Raw genomic sequence first — 16162 nt, 5'->3', positions numbered from 1 at the left:
CTCTTGGTTTCGAATACTTGTCATTTTTATTCGATATTTTGTTCTATCATTAAGATATTTACATCTTCTATCATTATTGCTCTTGGCTTCGAATACTTCTCATTTTTATTCGATATTTTTCTATCATGATTTAAATTTTCTATCGTTATTGTCCATGCTTCTATTTTTCTATCATTAAGATATTTTTACATGTTCTATCATTATTGCTCTTGGTTTCGAATACTTGTCAATTTTTTTTATTTGATATTTTTTTGTTTTTAAATTTTCTATCGTTATTGTTCATGCTTCACATGTCTGTACTAGACATGTAAGGTAATTCTGATGTTTTTACAAGTTCTATCATTATTGCGTATGTTTCGAATACTTGTCATTTTTATTCGATATTTTTTTTGTTTTTATCATGTTTGTACCTTTTTATCATTATTGTCCATGCTTCACATGTGAGTCTTAGACATGTAAGGTAATTCTAATTTTTTTTGTTTTAGAGCACCCCCATGTTAATTTTATGGGGCATGGAGGGGGTAATGATCCCCCAACAAGCTTGGGGGTTGGGTAGTGTAGGTGGTCACCGCGTATACTTTATTATATAAATTTGGGGTGTAGTGGTCTGGATCCTAAGGTAAAGAATTACAGTTGTTGTGCTTATATACAGATTTAATTTTTTTTTGTTCACAGATAGATGCCCTCCCCACCCCGCATCCTCCCTAGGTTACCTCAAAGGTGTGTATTTCCCTCCCCACCCCGCATCCTCCCTAGGTTACCTCAAAGGTGTGTATTTACTCGAGTAATGTGATTTTATATAGTTTTAATACTTTTGTTTTTTTTTCAGAAATAAAAATAATTATGAAAGTCTAAGTTTTTATTTAATCCCTGGTTCACTTATAAATATAGTTTTTCTAGAACTTGAGTCTGTTTATCATTAATTATAAAGTAAGTTAACTGATGTTAAGAGGAATTAACAAAAAAAAAAGGAAACACTTTTTTTATTTTACTATCGCACCAGGTTTCTATCAGTATCTCTATTAAACCTATATTTATAACTGTACATAAATTTACACCTTTTAAAAAAAAATATTGTCTGAGTATTTAGATTTTTAACGTTATTTATAGAGTAATAGCGTTATACTCTCTAAACTCAATAATTTCTTTAAAAAATCTTAATCCTCTATCGTAACAACTGAATCTTCTAACGTAACAGCTGATCCCTCTATCGTAACATCTGAATTTTGGGGCGAATTATCGGGAAATCCTGCTGCAACGCCAATACTATACCTTCGCCCTCTGCAGGTAAAAACGTACGAGGATATTCGCGCATCCACCCTACAGCAGGGGTGTACGGCAAACTTATTTCGAATGAAAGGGTCAAACATCGTCGATGAAATATCCTTACCAAAATAATTTGAACATGCTGTACAAAAATATTGTACTCTCATCGCTGGAGTACAACATGGGATACATGTACATCGAAGCATAATAGAAAGCAGTATGATATCTGAAAATTCATCTAACATCTAAAGTAACATGTGGTTCTATATTTAATACCCCCTATTAATGCAAAAGCAACCTTCATATTTTCTCTGACCATCGGAAGGAGTTTTTAAAATGGATATGTGATATAAATTATATGTTACAAGAAGTGATAATGATTCCTAAAAAAAAATCTCTTAGGAATTTTAGTATATGATGAATAATTAGGTACGTTACTTATTTTAAAAAAATATTTAAAAGAATAATTTTTTTCAATTTAATTGTGGCTTATTTCCTATCTAAATAGTTAATTATAAAAATACCACAAGGAGATAGCTTCAGAACAACATTTTTTATGATGTTATTTTGTGTTAATATATTATTTTTTATATCCCAACAACGTTTAATTATTTAGGGGAGTGCATATAGATTTTCACCTTGGAAAAAATCAAACAAGATCTGTATCTTCTATAATTTTTTATTTATAACGCTAAAGTCACCCTTCTCACAAACATTTCACACAATATCGAAAATTGTTATTAAGAAAAGTTGTTTGGAATTAAAAAATTTGTTTTAGTGTTCAATTACATCCTTCTAATTAAAACATTGTGAATAATAAAGGCACTTAACTCTTAAGAAAAATTCATATTTTTTACATACCTCGTATAAAATTAAAAAAGTTTGATATCTGATAGCTGTATCTTAGATTTTAGACCAGGGAGAGCATTTTATGAAGAATAACTTTTTTTCGTAAAAGTGATAATAAAATAGTTATCATATTTGTAATAAAATGATGAGTATCCGTAATTTGAGAAAAAATTGAAATTTTTTTTCGATTAGAATGCTGTAATTGTATGTTTAAACATAATTTTTAATTTCAAACAACTTTTCATAATAGCATTTTTTGATATTCTGGAATATAAAGTTACTTTATTCTTTAACGAAATTCATATTTTTGACATAACTCGTATAAAATTGATAAAATTTGATATCTGATGGTTGAGTTTTAGATTTTTGACTATCCAGAGCATTTTATGAGGAATAACTTTTTTTTCGCAAAATTGATAATAAAAAAGTTTTCCATGTGGTTCCTATTCTAGCTACGCAGACATACTGTATAAGAACTTCTGTATAAGAATTTTCAAATTTGCAATGTCATATTCGGATTCAGCATAATCAAAAACAAAATAGAAACATATTTGATCAAAGTAAAATGATGAATTTAACGATATTTTTAAAATTATTTATACAAAAAAAAATTGTTATTGTTTAAACAATTAATAAACAATTAGCGGCCAAATCTGCGAGTAGAACTTTTTACTTTAACATGTATATAAACTAACAAAAAAAGTTGTAGAAAAATATAAGCTTGTTTGAATTTTTCCGAAACAATGCATATTTTTGTTCTAATATTGCACTCCCCTAATTTATTAATACCTAAATCACTTGTATAACCACTAAAAAAGCTAGCTGCTTTCAACAATCTGGTTCCAAATCTGTTAGTATTTGTAAATGTACTGTTTTTCCAAACCCTAACTGATTTCAACACCCTAGTGTCAACACACGCTAGCATTTGTAAACGTACTGTTTTTCCAAACCCTAACCGATTTCAACACCGTGGTGTCAACACGCGCTAGCATCTGTAAATGTACTGTTTTTCCAAACTCTAACTGATTTCAACACCCTGGTGTCTACACACGCTAGCATCTGTAAATATGCTACCGGGGCCCTGTTAGGGAGACTATACTGAATAATAAAGTATACATTTCAAATCATAAACGTGTCTAACCTCAAAACTTATTGAACAATCTAGTAATTGACATTTTGGGAAAATAACCAAAAAATCTTTCTATATGCAGATGCAGTGATAAATCTGATGCCTTATACATAAATTTATCAAATACTCAAAAATTTCTTCCTCTCCCGTTCGGCAATTTTTTTTTTTAGCCTCGTCATAATTTTCAGTTTTAACGAGTATTAACAAATCTCCATAATCCATTTCAAAATCTGTAAAAAAAATTAATAACAGGTTTTAGTATTGATAAACTTTATATTATTTTAATGCAATTTGCTATTTTAGTTTGGAATAAGCCACAAATTTTGTTTTTGTCTCATTTGCCAAACCTTCGCTTTGGCACCCTCTATGGGGTTGCGCCCGCGTGCCTCGCACGCGTTGCACACCCGGTTACGGGGGCCTTGTCAGGGAGACTATACTGAATAATCAAGTATACATTTCAAATCATAAACGTGTATTTTTCGTGTCGAATCGCAAAACTTATTGAACAATCTAGTAATTGACATTTTGGAAAAATCAACCAAAAAATCTTTCTATATGCGGATGCAGTGATAAATCTGATGCCTTATACATAAATTTATCAAATACTTACTCAAAAATTTCTTCCTCTCCCGTTCGGCAATTTTTTTTTCTTTAGCCTCATAATTTTCAGTTTTAACGAGTATTAGTATTAACAAATCTCCACAATCCATTTGAAAATCTGTAAAAAAAATTAACAGGTTTTAGTATTGATAAACTTTATATTATTTTAATGCAATTTGCTATTTTAGTTTGGAATAAGCCACAAATTTTGTTTTTGTCTCATTTACCAAACCTTCGGTTTGGCACCCTTTATGGGGTTGCGCCCGCGTGCCTCGCACGCGTTGCACGCCCGGTTACCGGGGCCCTGTTAGGGAGACCATACTGAATAATAAAGTATACATTTCAAATCATAAACGTGTATTTTTCGGGTCGAATCGCAAAACTTATTGAACAATCTAGTAATTGACATTGTGGAAAAATCAACCAAAAAATCTTTCTATATGCAGATGCAGTGATAAATCTGATGCCTTGTACAAAAAATCTTTCTATATGCAGATGCAGTGATAAATCTGATGCCTTATACATAAATTTATCAAATACTTACTCAAAAATTTCTTCCTCTCCCGTTCGGCAATTTTTTTTCTTTAGCCTCGTTATAATTTTCAGTTTTAACGAGTATTAACAAATCTCCATAATCCATTTCAAAATCTGTAAAAAAAATTAATAACAGGTTTTAGTATTGATAAACTTTATATTATTTTAAAGCAATTTGCTATTTTAGTTTGGAATAAGTGAACAATATCCCTTCGTTGGCTCAGTGTATATGGTCTTCAAGTTGTGATGGAAACACCAAATAATAGTAGCAGAGTTTATTGATGAGACTTACACTATGGATGTTGACCCGGGGTACTTTGAGTAGAGACTTAAATGATGAGCGTTGAAGACAATCACTCGCGTTAATGAATTAATAATAATCATAATTTCTAGACAAGAGATCTTAGTTTTATATAAGTTTAAATTGGGTCAATGTAAACACGGGCCCCGCGTGATTTTGTGTATCTAATTAAGGTAAATTGTTTATCTTATGTCAGCAACTTTTGGCTGATGTCCAAATTATATTATTGATAATTGACCAAATGTGTATGTAATTTAATTAATTACGTGTGTGTGTTTAATAACAAATAAATGCATTCGATCTACTGGGTGATAAAATGATACTGTCCAATTTCGGATATGAATACTGAATATTTGATATTGGACATACTGCGGAATCGGGCAAAAACTGGCCCAAGTGTCAATACTCAAAGTTTACATATAAGTATTACATAAAATAGTCAAATTAAAACATGTTAATAAATAAATAGTTTAAGAATAATCAACAATCTTCCAACCGTACTCTAGCTATCAATGTCCGACTCTATCTCTAGATTAAAATTAGGGCAATTGGATGAAAATGTGGAGAGTGGGAGGTCGGCCTTTGAAGTCGACGGTACATTGTTATGCCGATTACTACTTAATACAGGTACTTCCTGTTCGTTAGTCTGAGTATGTGGATTCCCTGAACGACATAGTCGTACAACAGGACGGTATTTCCATAACGTGAGTATCCCAATTATTACCATTATAGTAATGGTCCCGGTGGCTACAAAATAATGCCAATTAGATTCTGGAATCGATTGCCACTGCGTATGCGTCATTTCTTGTTCTAGACTTTCCTCCTCAAGTAACGCGTGACGTAGCTCTCCTCCTGGTATGTCCAGGTAGGTGTTTAGAGGCATGTTAAACCTGCGGGGTGTCCTCGCCACCAATTGGGCCACGGGAGTGATTGGCGCCTTCAGGTAGCTTGTTACCGCTCTCTCGATCCCACTGCTAGTGGGGAGTAATGTAATATTTTTCGTTTGGGCGATACATTTGGGTGAAAGTTTCAGGAATGTGACTCGTTCCAGTACTCTTTCGCTCCGATTTCCATCGCAAATAATGGATATGTGTATCGTGACTGGCGTGATAACGAGCCAGAGGTTGGGGGTACCCATCTTACTCCATTGAGCTGTCTGTATTGTCCTGGCTACCACTGGACATGTGCTATCCTTAGATCGCTCATAAATTTCTTCAAGTATGCAGTTTGGTTGGGTATCCATGTTCCTTATAACCGTTGGTGAGCACGCTATCTGCGTCTTTGTCAACAGTAAACATCTTTCCCTATCTTCTGCGGTCAATTCGAAGTAGTGCAGTGTGTTATAATCTACGACCAGTAGATTCCTTGGGGCGACAAATGTGCGCAACACCGACCCCTCAACGTTAAGTGGTATGGCCGTGACTTTCAGCATGCTGTACTTAATTTTCCCTGTCACTATGAAATAGCCGATGACTGTTATATATCTGTCGTCATGACTGACTTCTGTTTCTATAATGGGCTGTCGTCGTATTTCGACCCCTTGTGGCAGTATCTGCCCTGCTTTCTCTATCAATTTGGTTATCTCACCCGGTTTCACTATATCAATGAAGTGTCCGTGGTTATAGTGAAGGTTTAATATTCCCTCGTAAAATTGAGTATATTCGTTTATGAATTCCATAACTTGCAACGCTATCGTTTGTATTCGCAACGTGCTATATTCGGTTTCTAGTCTCTGTGCTTTGTCTTCTACTTCGTTAAGTCCTTTAGATATTTCTTGTAGGCCTGTGATTAGTGCTTTGTTAAACTTGTTCATTTGCTCGTTTATCCTGTTCTCTGTGTGATTGATTGATGTTATTGTTACTAACATTATCTTCGCTTGATGCTGTGATCCCTTTATTAGCTCCTTTTGGTTATTGTCTAATGCTTCAATGTTACTGTAGGCTTCGTCATTGACTCCAAATACTGAGGTTAATATTGTTCCTAATATTCCTCTTCTTTCCCTTGCTTTTATTTCTACTGTCAACCCCTCGCTTACTGATTCCGCCTTTCTTTGTCCTTCCTCTAACTTCCCTATTATATCCTTACAATTCACGATTTTTATATCCTGACACAGTTCTCGTACTCCTTGTATCATATTTCCTATTAGTTGGTGCACTGTTCGAATTCTTCCCTTTTCTAGTAACACCTTTATTCGAAATGTTCCCCGGTCTATAACGACCTCTCCAAGATCTTCTGTGAAAAATCCTGGTTCCGGATTATATATTTTATACGGTTCTGCCTTTATGGGTTTTAACATCGTTAAAAACATAGCTACTAGTATTTTCTTCCATCTTAGTGCTGCTGCCTTCTTCGGCTTTTCCTGTTTCTCTTCTTCCAGTCGTATTAGTTTATGTATGGGTCTTTTTGTCAGTTTCCCGTTCGCCTTTCTCGCTGTTACGACTCTGGTTAGTCCCTCCGCTCCAGGGTGTGTTTCTGTTACCCTCGCTAATGGCCATCTGCCTGGAGGTGTATCTTCTTCTTTTATTATAACTATTTCTTCTTCTTTTATGTTAGAGTGCGCCTTATGCCATCTATTTCTCTGTTGTAATTGGTGCAGGTATTCCTGTTTCCAAATTTTCCAGAAGTCTCTTTTTATTTTCTCCAATAATCTCCACCTCGTCGGCATCTTCAAATAAGTCGTAAGCTCTTCTTCCCGATTTGGTGATATAATTTCTCTCCCTATAAGGAAGTGAGCTGGTGTCAGGGCTATTTTCCCTTCAGGGTCTTCTGATGACCCACATAATGGTCTCGAGTTCATACATGCTTCTATTTGTGTCAGCACCGTACTCAATTCTTCATATGTTAGAACTGTTTCCCCGATGATTCTTTTCAAGTGATATTTCATTATCCGCACTGCGCTCTCCCATAGTCCTCCGAAATGTGGTGCATATGCAGGTATGACATGCCATTGGGTACCTAGTGCCAGTAATCCTTGTTTTATCTCGTCATCTATTTTTTGATTTTCTTTTTTCAACAAATTTGCTGTTCCTACGAATGTGGTTCCGTTATCGCTGTATACGTTGTTGCACTGTCCTCTGCGTGCCGTAAATCTCTTGAACGCCGCGATGAATGCATCCGTAGACATATCGCTTACTACTTCGAGGTGTACTGCCTTCGTTGACAGACACACAAATACTGAGATGTAGCCCTTATAGCTCCTCTGTCCTCTGCCTCTCGTGGTACTTATTTTTATTGGCCCGACATAATCTATCCCTGTGTTAGTAAAGGGATGACTCGGGTTCACTCTGTCTTTCGGTAGATCTCCCATTAATTGTTGTGCTGCTTGGCTTTTATACCTCCTGCACCTTAAGCATTTTCCTAGATGATCTTTCACGGTTCTTCTGCCGTTGATTATCCAGTATTTCCTTTTTATATACTGTAGTGTTTGTTGTAATCCGCTATGTAGATTTTTTGCGTGACTATCTGCTATAAGTAACTTTGTTAATGCACTATCCTTTGGCAAAATTATCGGATGTTTTTCTCCGTACTTTAGATTCGTGTGTCTCAGTCTTCCGATGACTCTTAGAATTCCTTGTCTATCCAGGAATGGTACCAATGACGCTAATTTATTTTTCTTGTCTAACTGCTGTTTCTTCTCCAGCTTCTTTATTTCTTGTTTGAAGTAGGCGTGCTGTGTGTGCTTTATCACCTTTAATAGCGTTTCCTCTAATTCTTGGACTGTCAGCTGACTTTGTCCACTGTCCTTTTTTCTGCATTTGTCTGCAAATCTCCTACAGTATGCAAGTACTCTTCTCATTCTTTCTAAATTTGAGAATCTCTCGCATATGTCCTCCTTTATCGTTGTCGTGTGCACCGTTATTTTCGTTTTGACTTCCTCCTCATTTGTCTCTGGTATTTCTTCTGATTCCTGCGTTAAAGTTTTGTTACTAGTCAGCCAAGTTGGTCCCTTCCACCATAGCTCTGCTTCTAATAATTCTGATGCGGTACTTCCACGTGAGAGGATGTCCGCTGGGTTTTCCTTCGTATCTACCTTATGCCAATTTTTCGGTCCTATAACGCCTCTTATTTCCTCTACTCTGTTGGCGACGAACATTTTCCACCTTTTTGATGATCCTCTTATCCAAGCCAGGGTTATCATTGAGTCTGACCATGCATATACCTCAATGTTTTCCCTATTCAATGCTTGTTGGGTTTTCTTCATTAAATTTGCTAATAGCACCGCGGCACACAACTCGAGCCTCGGTAATGTCGTTTTTCCTTTCAATGGTGCGACTTTCGATTTTGCTATCATTAGATTCGTTTTGATTTCTGGGCCTAACACCCTTGAGTAGATTACCGCTCCATATCCTTTCATAGATGCATCTGCAAATCCATGTAGTTCTACTCTGTTTGTCTTGCTTAAGTTGTTCCACCTGGGCAATGTTATTTTCTCCAGATTTACTAATTGCGCCTGGTATGTATTCCACCTGCTTTGTTGGTTGCTAGTTAATTCTTTATCCCAACTGGTTTTTTGCTCCCATAATTCCTGTATGAACATTTTCGCCTGAATTACTACAGGTGCTATCCACCCTAGTGGGTCGTATAGTTTTGCTACTTCTGACAGTACGTGTCTTTTCGTTATTTTCTTTGCTGTCGTTATCCCTATTTTGAATGTGATTATATCTTCTTTAGGGGACCAGTGTATTCCTAACGTTTTCCGTACTTCTTCTTGTTTGAATGCCTTGGAGTCTACGTTCCTCATTTCCTCCGGTACGTTCTCCATTATTTTTTCTTCGTTGCTCAACCATTTTCTGAGAATGAAACCTCCTTTTCTGAACAGTTGTATTAATTCCTTTTGGGCTATTTCTGCTTCCTGCACTGTCTCCGCTCCTCCTAGTATATCGTCTACATACATGTTTTCTTTTACAATTTTCGATGCCAACGGGAACCTCGCTCCTTCGTCTTCTTGTAATTGCTGTATTGTTCTCAACGCTAAAAATGGTGCTGCTGCCGTGCCGTATGTCACCGTCGTTAAGTTATATTCTTGTATTGGGTCCTTTGTGTCCTTTCTCCACAAAATTTTTGATATGTTTGGTCTTCTTCTGCCATTCTGATTTGTCTAAACATTTTTTTCCAAATCCGCTGAGTATGCTATCTTATTGGATCTCCATCGTAATAGTATATTTGTCAAATCTTGTTGTAATTTCGGCCCTGTGTGCATAATATCATTCAGGCTTACTGCCGATGAGCTTTTACTTGATGCATCAAACACGGCTCTTATTTTCGTTGTAGTACTGTCCTCTTTTCTCACTGGATGATGAGGTAGGTAGTACCCATCTCCCTGGTTTTCTGCTATTACCATATGACCTTGGTTTTCATAATCTTCCATGAATTGTCTGTAATTCGCTTCTAACTGTTTGTCTTTTGCAAACTTCCTTTCTAGTTGCATCAATCTGGCGAATGCCTGCTGCTTAGATTCTCCTAGCTTTGTTACGTCTTCCTTAAACGGAATTCTCACTTCGTATCTCCCGTCTTCATCTCTTTTTACTGTCTGTCGATACATTTCTTCACATTCTTGTTCTTCTACTGATAAACTTGTTTCCTGATTTACTTCTTCTAATTCCCAGAATTTCTTTATTTGTATGTCCATCTCTTGTCTGGATATAATACAGCATACTTCTGCTTTTCTAGTCTCCTTCTCTCGTGCTATCCCCGAAACTATCCATCCTAGTTTGGTGTTTTGACTCAGGAGTCCATGACTTATTCTGTGCATCCCTTCTGTCAATATGTAACTGTATTCTTTTACTCCTAGTAGTAAGTCTATTTTCCCTACCTTGTAATATCTTGGATCTGCCAGTATTGCATTTTTCTCGTTATAGTCCGGTAGAATTATATCCTGTTCCGGTAAATTCCTTGTTATCTTCGGTAATACTAGTGCTTCTATTTCCATCTCGAAGTCACTTTCTTAATGAGTTTCGATTAAAAGTTTCATACTCCAATTGGCTGTTTTTTCTCCTGACGAGCCTATCCCGGATATGGTCGCCTGTATGGGCTTCCTTGTTGTTCCTAGCGTCGTCGCAGCTTGTTCCGTTATAAATGCGCATTGTGACCCTTGGTCGATTAATGCTCTCATTATGTGTGAATCTCCTTTCGCATCTCTTATGCGTACAACAGCTGTCGCTAGTAATGCTTCACCTTCCTTATGGCTTGCACAGTTTACTGAATTCTGCCCTCTTTGGTGGTCGTTGATATTCCTATGCCCATTGGTATCTTGTGTATTTTCTCGCCTTCCGTTATTTTGTTCTCTGGCGTTGTATGGATTATTATTTCCTCCTCTGTACCTATTAGCTTGATACCCGTTTCTTCTATTATTCGAATCTCTTCCATTTCTTTCTTGTGTGTGTGTTCTCCTTTCGTTTCATTGGAGTTTCTTTTGTTGCCTGTGGTTCCTTTCTCATAATGCAACATATGGTGATGGTCTCCGCCACAGTGTCTGCACCTATATTGTACATAACATTGTTTTTCTTTTTTATGTGCTAGGCAGTTTGCACACAATCCTTTTTCTTTTATCATCCTGTTTCGGTCTCTTACATTGAGTTCCTGAAATTCTCTGCAGTTCGGTACTCCGTGATCTCCGTTGCATATCACGCAACGTGTTCTTGGTTTCCTCCCAGATCCTCCTTGCTTCTCTTGTCTTTTTTCTGACTCCAGCAGTTCCAGTGTCTGGAATCTTCGCTGTAAGAATGTTTGTGTCGATTTGTACGTCGGTATCTCTCTACTGTCTCCAACGTGGTTTTCGTACAGCCTCCTGGTTTCATTGTCCCATTTCGTTATGATAATTCGGGCTACCAATGGGCTCCACGCTTCCGTGTCTGTTCCTAACCCTCCTATGGCTTCCAGACTTTCGTGGAAGGTGTCATGTAGTGATTCCAATGCTCTAGCAGAAGATTCCTTTACTTCCTGTGCTAGTAGCATCCTGTCTATCAATTTAAACAATATCATCCTTGGATTCTCATATCTATCTTTTAGCATGTTCCAGGCCACTTCGTAGTTGGCCTCGGATATGTTTAAGTGTTGTATCATTCTGTTGGCTTCCCCTCTTAGTTGAGTTTTTAGGTACTGCATTTTTTCTGCGTTTGATAACTGGTCGTTTTCATGTATTACTTTTGTAAACAGATCGTGGAATGTTCTCCACGTTTCATACCTGCCTTCATACACAGGGATTTTTACCTGCGGTAATGTCACACCGTCCCTCCTCTGTGTGCTTTCTGGCCGTTGCATTCCTGGCCTTATTTTCTTCAAGGTTTCCCTGACTCTCCTCTTTAGTTGATTTATTCTCTCTACTTCTCCATTATCTATAGCGTCTAGTTCCTCATTTACTGCTGCTTCAATTATTAGTGTATTCACCTTTTCCATGTATTCTCTTAACTCTGACTGCAGCTCTTCATCCTCCTGCAAATCTTGTTCATTTTCTGGCCGTAATAATTCCTCGATTCTTTGCTTCCTTATCTGTATCTCCTTTACTTTCGGTGCTTTTCCTCTTTTCAGCACCCTTCCATATTCTTCCAACAGGGTTTTCCCCTCAATATATGTCTTAAATACCTGATCATGGTATTTTGTTTCAAAATATTTTTCTTTCGTTATATCTCCTTCTAGCAGCTTTTCGTGGTTATTCAGAAATTTTGCCCAATATTCTTCTAATTTTTCCTGCCTATCCCGGATGTATTGTTGAGTCCTCCGAGATTGAGAATCCTTTTTAGTATTTGAAACTAGTTTCGCTAATTCTGCTCCTATCTCCGCTTGCTTAACGTATACACTTTCCATGGTTATTTTTATAAAATTTTAAATTCAGCGGTAAATATATTAAACAATATGAACTGTATTTTATTTATTAAGCAATGTACTTAAATATGCCTATAATGTCTGGCTAATTGGCTAGTCCAAGGCCATCAAATTCACACAAAAAAATATCTGCTTATTAACAATTATATTTATTTACTATACCTGTACTATCACGCTCTCTCGTAAGCCAGAATGTATATAAATAAAAATGTAATTGTATGCCCTTGTCAAGTTTGCAATTTTTCAACGTTACCGTAGGTCGCTTGCCTGACTAAGTGATTTCTGTTTGTAAATAAACTGAATAGTATTACGATTTCACTAACGCTAAAATTGAAATTCTTTGGTTGGATAATTTAATGAACCTTTGTATTTATAAAAGATCTGTAAATGATATATGTAATATTAATACTGGAATCTTATTCAAATTTGGCAATTAGATATCTGTGATTAATTTTTACAGAAATAGGTAAAATATTTTCATTTTCTAAAATAGTGAAAATTTAACTGAAATTATTATATAGAGTGGACTTTTATCGTTCTATAAGTTACGTAGTATTTTAATTTTTTCGAAATAAAGTATTTAATTGAAATTAAAGCAAGCTATATGTTTATGAACGTTTCTTTTTTTTCAAATTATTTTTCAAATATATTTTTGTCTCTGTATTATTTATATGGTATACATTCTAAAGTCCATTATTTTACTATTGATAGAGTGGAGATTGTTGTTCTAGATTGTTGAATTATAATAAAAATACAAACTTGTTAAATTGTACGATTGTAACAGTTGGAAGATTTTGTAATTATTCAAAAACTTACGGTTTTTTTTTTCTTAGACGTCTAGGGTCCCTCGCTTCTGGTAGGCTCTGCAATCGGCTCTCGGCTATGGTACTGCTCTTAGCTCTGCAATCGGCTCTCGGCTTTGGTACTGCTCTTAGCTCTGCAATCGGCTCTCGGCTTTGGTACTGCTCTTAGCTCTGCAATCGGCTCTCGGCTATGGTACTGCTCTTAGCTCTGCAATCGGCTCTCGGCTTTGGTACTGCTCTTAGCTCTGCAATCGGCTCTCGGCTTTGGTACTGCTCTTAGCTCTGCAATCGGCTCTCGGCTTTGGTACTGCTCTTAGCTCTGCAATCGGCTCTCGGCTATGGTACTGCTCTTAGCTCTGCAATCGGCTCTCGGCTTTGGTACTGCTCTTAGCTCTGCAATCGGCTCTCCGCTATGGTACTGCTCTTAGCTCTGCAATCGGCTCTCGGCTTTGGTACTGCTCTTAGCTCTGCAATCGGCTCTCGGCTATGGCTCTGCAATCGGCTCTCGGCTTTGGTACTGCTCTTAGCTCTGCAATCGGCTCTCGGCTTTGGTACTGCTCTTAGCTCTGCAATCGGCTCTCGTTCTCCCGGGTCTAGTGGTCTCTCTCTGAGGGTGTTGCTGGTGTGGACTGTATAGGTTTTCTCAAACTTCCTTGAATTATTCTTTTTCTCGATAGGACCATGAACAATATCCCTTCGTTGGCTCAGTGTAGATGGTCTTAAGTTGTGATGGAAACACCAAATAATAGTAGCAGAGTTTATTGATGAGACTTACACTATGGATGTTGACCCGGGGTACTTTGAGTAGAGACTTAAATGATGAGCGTTGAAGACAATCACTCGCGTTAATGAATTAATAATAATTGAATTTCTAGACAAGAGATCTTAGTTTTATATAAGTTTAAATTGGGTCAATTTAAACACGGGCCCCGCGTGATTTTGTGTATCTAATTAAGGTAAATTGTTTATCTTATGTCGGCAACTTTTGGCTGATGTCCAAATTATATTATTGATAATTGACCAAATGTGTATGTAATTTAATTAATTACGTGTGTGTGTTTAATAACAAATAAATGCATTCGATCTACTGGGTGATAAAATGATACTGTCCAATTTCGGATATGAATACTGAATATTTGATATTGGACAATAAGCCACAAATTTTGTTTTTGTCTCATTTACCAAACCTTCGGTTTGGCACCCTTTATGGGGTTGCGCCCGCGTGCCTCGCACGCGTTGCACGCCCGGTTACCGGGGCCCTGTTAGGGAGACTATACTGAATAATAAAGTATACATTTCAAATCATAAACGTGTATTTTTCGTGTCTAACCTCAAAACTTATTGAACAATCTAGTAATTGACATTTTGGGAAAATCAACCAAAAAATCTTTCTATATGCAGATGCAGTGATAAATCTGATGCCTTATACATAAATTTATCAAATACTCAAAAATTTCTTCCTCTCCCGTTCGGCAATTTTTTTTTCTTTAGCCTCGTCATAATTTTCAGTTTTAACGAGTATTAACAAATCTCCATAATCCATTTCAAAATCTGTAAAAAAAATTAATAACAGGTTTTAGTATTGATAAACTTTATATTATTTTAATGCAATTTGCTATTTTAGTTTGGAATAAGCCACAAATTTTGTTTTTGTCTCATTTACCAAACCTTCGCTTTGGCACTCTTTATGGGGTTGCGCCCGCGTGCCTCGCACGCGTTGCACACCCGGTTACGGGGGCCCTGTCAGGGAGACTATACTGAATAATCAAGTATACATTTCAAATCATAAACGTGTATTTTTCGTGTCGAATCGCAAAACTTATTGAACAATCTAGTAATTGACATTTTGGAAAAATCAACCAAAAAATCTTTATATATGCAGATGCAGTGATAAATCTGATGCCTTATACATAAATTTATCAAATACTTACTCAAAAATTTCTTCCTCTCCCGTTCGGCAATTTTTTTCTTTAGCCTCGTTATAATTTTCAGTTTTAACGAGTATTAATTAACAAATCTCCATAATCCATTTCAAAATCTGTAAAAAAAATTAATAACGGGTTTTAGTATTGATAAACTTTATATTATTTTAATGCAATTTGCTATTTTAGTTTGGAATAAGCCACAAATTTTGTTTTTGTCTCATTTACCAAACCTTCGCTTTGGCACCCTTTATGGGGTTGCGCCCGCGTGCCTCGCACGCGTTGCACACCCTTTATGGGGTTGCGCCCGCGTGCCTCGCACGCGTTGCACACCCGGTTACGGGGGCCCTGTTAGGGAGACTATACTGAATAATCAAGTATACATTTCAAATCATAAACGTGTATTTTTCGGGTCGAATCGCAAAACTTATTGAACAATCTAGTAATTGACATTGTGGAAAAATCAACCAAAAAATCTTTCTATATGCAGATGCAGTGATAAATCTGATGCCTTGTACAAAAAATCTTTCTATATGCAGATGCAGTGATAAATCTGATGCCTTATACATAAATTTATCAAATACTTACTCAAAAATTTCTTCCTCTCCCGTTCGGCAATTTTTTTTCTTTAGCCTCGTTATAATTTTCAGTTTTAACGAGTATTAACAAATCTCCATAATCCATTTCAAAATCTGTAAAAAAAATTAATAACAGGTTTTAGTATTGATAAACTTTATATTATTTTAATGCAATTTGCTATTTTAGTTTGGAATAAGCCACAAATTTTGTTTTTGTCTCATTTACCAAACCTTCGGTTTGGCACCCTTTATGGGGTTGCGCCCGCGTGCCTCGCACGCGTTGCACGCCCGGTTACCGGGGCCCTGTTAGGGAGACTATACTGAATAATAAAGTATACATTTCAAATCATAAACGTGTA

The sequence above is a fragment of the Diabrotica virgifera genome, chromosome 9 (assembly GCF_917563875.1).
Source record: "Diabrotica virgifera virgifera chromosome 9, PGI_DIABVI_V3a".
NCBI classification, from domain to species: Eukaryota; Metazoa; Arthropoda; class Insecta; order Coleoptera; family Chrysomelidae; genus Diabrotica; species Diabrotica virgifera.
Note: the sequence above shows the minus strand (reverse complement) of the source record.